The sequence below is a fragment of the Nycticebus coucang genome, chromosome 20, assembly GCF_027406575.1.
Source record: "Nycticebus coucang isolate mNycCou1 chromosome 20, mNycCou1.pri, whole genome shotgun sequence".
NCBI classification, from domain to species: domain Eukaryota; kingdom Metazoa; phylum Chordata; class Mammalia; order Primates; family Lorisidae; genus Nycticebus; species Nycticebus coucang.
In genome coordinates this window covers 47390024-47394634 of record NC_069799.1, presented here as the reverse complement: position 1 = coordinate 47394634, position 4611 = coordinate 47390024, and the positions used below count along the sequence as shown (strand labels likewise).

Genomic DNA, 4611 nt, shown 5'->3' with positions numbered 1-4611 from the left:
TGCAAAGGGGGAAAAACTCCGAAAGATGTAAGCAGTTAGCCAAAAGCGGCTATTTTTAATCAAAAGAGGCTAGACACTTTTAATTGGCAAAGTCAAGTTTTTCACCCATCAGTGGAAAGACGTGTAAAAATTAAAGGAAGTTACGTAAATTTTTTCACATCTGAGTCAACATATGTGAATTCGGTTTTTTTTTTTTTCTTTTTGGACCAGACTATGTGTCGAATATATTTGAAGGAGAATAGTGGGAGGTAAAGACTGGGGAGGTGGGTTGAAATTGGAATGAATTAAGTTGAGGAAAGGGAAATCAAAGACATTCATGTTAATTTCCTCTGATCAAGTGAAAGACCAGGACTCCATCTGATAAACTATGAATAAAGTGAAGGTTTTTCAGTGCTTATAAGGAATTCCTCATTTCTTCTCTGTAACACCAGTCCTCTGGCTAAACAGCATAAATAAAAACAACTTTCTGAGAAAATTAGTAATAAAAATTATCCCCAAAAAGGCAAACTTCATATAGCGACAGTGCAGGGAAAGTCTGTTTTGGCTCCTGAGGATCTGCTTCAGAACTCCAAGTAGCCCAGCCACAAGTCTTGACTGGAACACATCTGCCTCCAACATCTGTCTTGCATATTTGTGACACTCACAGGCAGAGAAGAAAAGACCCCCCTTTCCTTTACACCTTCCAGTTTGTTGTTTTAGCTCATGATTAGTTCAGTTTAAGAGAATAATCCAAATAAATCGGCCTCAGAGATTAAAACACATTAGCTCGTCTTCTGTTTTAAATCAACATCAGCAGCTGTTTATTGCTTCAAACAGGACAAAATAATCAAGGTGATCCCTTAATGTTTTACACCTTGCATCGGAAGATTAGGGACGACCATCAAAGCATGAAAAAAGCAACACATCTGCTTCAAAGAAAAATCTGGGGCCTGCCATGAGATCGTCCCCATATGTGTGCAATATCCAAGCAAGATGAGGTTTGCTTGGGGCCACAATTTTCCCTGCAAATGAGGGAAGAGGGAAGATTGCGGATAAGCAGACAGCATATATTTGCAAGCAGTCAAGGGACCAGTCTCGCTATCCTTATTTATTGGGTAAGTCTGGATTCCATCCACAATGCAAATTGAGCAAATTCTCATGGAGGCATCCCACCAGAGAAATATTTCTCACAGCTCAAGCACAGACTTTTCAGAGGGCGTCAGCCTCTTTTTCTAAAAGTGCTTAATTGCACACAGGGGTTGCAGAAAATTCATAGTTGCCTTTTAGCACAGTCTAAACGTCACGCAGCAGAACTTTTGAGACTTAAGGTCATTTTTTTCAGGTCATCTTGGTATTTAGGAGTGGCACAGTTGCAAGACCTTAATGTGGTTCCCAAAGCATGACTCTACCTTCTGAAATTCCTAATTTTCATTCAGTGACTCACACACTGGGAAAACTTGGCTCATTCAGAATTTGAAATAGATTGAACTGACTGAAGAAGTGTGTGAGGATTGTCTTAGGACCGGTGGAATGACAAAATGGTTGGTCACCTGGCATCACCCAAAGAAATAAACGCACATAAATGAAGTAATTGTGTTGATAAAAGAAATCCCTAAGCTAGCCAAGTAGATAGACTAAGACTTGTCCAACATGGTACCCACTGGCCGTATCTGGCTGCTGAGCAGTTGAAACAAGACTATCAAACAGGGAGTTAAGCCACCCAGTCTGCAGTATTCTGTTATGGCACCCGAGTAGACTAATCCAGCTGCCATATTGAAAATCTGGGAGATGGACTATAAAAAATGAGTTTCTATTGAATAGTTGTAGGATCTGGCAACAATTGTCTGAAGTTGAGTAGTAATTTGTCTGTATTCTCCAGTTTGCCACAGTCTCCACCATTCTTGGGAAGTCCAAGATCAAGGTGCCAGCAGGTTGGCTTCTGCTGCAGCCTCTCTTCCTGGCTTTTAGCCAGCCACCTCCTAATTGCATCTTCACCTGGACTTCTCTGTGTGTGTGTGTGTGTGAGAAAGAGAGATCAATCTTTGACATCTGTTCTTCTTATACAGACACCAGTCCTATAAAATAGGGCTCCTTCCTTATTACCTCATTTAACCTTAGTTACCTCCTTAAGATAAATCCGTCTCCAAATGCTGTCAAATTGGGAGTTAGAGCTTCAATATATTTTGAAAGAACACAATCCTATAGGCCAGAATTCTTTGGCATAACAGCCACCACGTAGAAAAATCAATTCTGGATCTGACATGGCCTCAATTTCTGCAGTCTGCAATGTTATCACCTTTATTTATTAGAATAAGAGTTTAAGTCCTGACATTAGCATCCCTAAAGATACCTGGAGCTGACCAATAGAAAAACTGAAGAACATAATCTGTGAAGAAGGACATGTGTCAAAACTATCCTGGTCCATATAGATGCACAGTAAAATCTCAGTGCTACAAAATAAGGCGTTGAGCAGGTTGGCCCAAATCCGGTAGAAGTTCAGAAAAATTCTTCTGAAATGCAAACAATCATAATGGTAAGTTTGGGGTCAGAGAATTCACAGAAGCAGAGACATTTTTTAGGCCAACTCCTGCCCTCATGTAGGTAAGTACCAGAGCTGCTCAGAACAGTGGCCTATTTGCTTCCAGAGGTTCTCTCAGAATAGATGTTCTCATCCTCTAAGACAGATTGGACCGAGGCCAGATAAAGAAGGTTAAAAAAATCTCGAGAATTACTTTGAGAAACCTGAGCTTAATCCCACAGGCCAGTATTCTTTGGACCTGTTGCATAAAACCAATCTAGGTACCTGTTAAAAAGCAAAGTTCTGGGCCATGTCCCAATCTACTGAATCCAAATCTCCAGGAAGCCCAAAACTGCAAATTCCTCAGACTGTAGTCACTGGGTCTTAAGCATGAGGACAAAAAAAAAACAACAACTGTACAAAGGGTTCCTAAAAGTTAACCTAGTAGGAGTACAATGAATAGATTATGAGAATAAATGAGACCAATAAACATTTTGCTACATTGAGCTTTGTATAAAGTTGTAGGGGGCCAAGACTAAGGAATAGGAATAAAAAGTATTAGAATAAAATGTTAGGGAAAAATTGGCATAACTAAGTCTTAAAAGTAACCAGTAATGTTGATTTCTTATCCCTTAGAGAATGAGTCTGCAACTATGAAATGAGCTCTACCTCCAGAGCAGGGCCATTCAACAGAAATAGAAAATGAGGCCCTGCCGTAATTAAAAATTTTCTAGTAGTCGTAGTGAAAAAAAAAAAAGGACAAAGAAAACAGATGAAATTAATTCATTTAACCCAGTGCACCTAAAATATTAGAATTTAAGCATTGAATCAATATAAAAGTTAATAATATATTTTCTCTTTGCTCTAAGTCTTGTAAATTGGCAGGTATTTTAGATGTACAGCTCAGTTCAAATAGTGAGTGATACATTTGCCCATTGACTTTCAGCCTCCATATCTGGGAGATACAGGGAATGGTGGAGACATAATTCTAAACTGTAATGACAAATCTTTTTTTTTTTTTTTATTGTTGGGGATTCATTGAGGGTAAAATAAGCCAGGTTACATTGATTGCAATTGTTAGGCAAAGTCCCTCTTGCAATCATGTCTTGCCCCCATAAAGTGTGACACACACCAAGGCCCCACCCCTCTCCCTCCGTCCCTCTTTCTGCTTTCCCCCCATAACCTTAATTGTCATTAATTGTCCTCATATCAAAATTGAGTACATAGGATTCATGCTTCTCCATTCTTGTGATGCTTTACTAAGAATAATGTCTTCCACTTCCATCCAGGTTAATACGAAGGATGTAAAGTCTCCATTTTTTTTAATAGCTGAATAGTATTCCATGGTATACAGATACCACAGCTTGTTAATCCATTCCTGAAAAATATGGAACGCTTCATGAATTTGCATGTCATCCTTGTGCAGGGGCCATGCTAATCTTCTCTGTATCGTTCCAATTTTAGTATATGTGCTGCCGAAGCAAGCACCGTAATGACAAATCTTAACTCTGAACCTCGCAGGCCAATTATGTAATTTGTAAAGGATGTCTTTTATCAAGCAATAAATCAGGGGGACATGAATGAGCTAAAGAAAAGCTTCCTTTTGTCTTGAAAGATGCAAATAAAGAATAAGTCACTTTTACTTGAAGATTTGAAAAATAATGGATTGGAGTAGAAGGATTCCATCTGTTAGAAGATTTCAAGTCAGCCACGACCATTACGCATCAGCAACATATTGAAATATCAACTTTATATCTTGCATTTATAGAAAGGGAAGCATGAAATATTTTAAGAGTCAGAAAATGTACTGACTATTTGTCAGAGAAAACGTAATGTTGGAACGAGGGGAGGTTAATGTAATGATTACAGCATAAAGAAATAGCACAAAGGGCAAAAACAAGATGTTTTAAAGAGAACATGAGTCCGTGAGTCTGTCCTATATTTACTTACTAGTTGGCACACTTTGATTGAGAGTGTACTTCTCTTGGATCTATCCAGGCAAAACATAGAATGAAACTTAGCGAATCACAATATTGTACATCTTAGGCATACACGCTGGAATACACAAACTCATGGGTCAAAAAAATTTTGTTTTTTTTAAATAAATGTTATTG

General features: G+C 38.5%; 1 non-coding gene across 1 annotated transcript; it reads right to left on the bottom strand.

Moving 5' to 3' along the window:
- Positions 1 to 3878: 3878 nt before the first annotated feature.
- LOC128573272 (U6 spliceosomal RNA) lies at positions 3879 to 3985 on the bottom strand. The gene has a single exon (XR_008376415.1). It is a non-coding gene; the product is annotated as a U6 spliceosomal RNA (small nuclear RNA).
- Between the last annotated feature and the right edge of the window lie 626 nt (positions 3986 to 4611).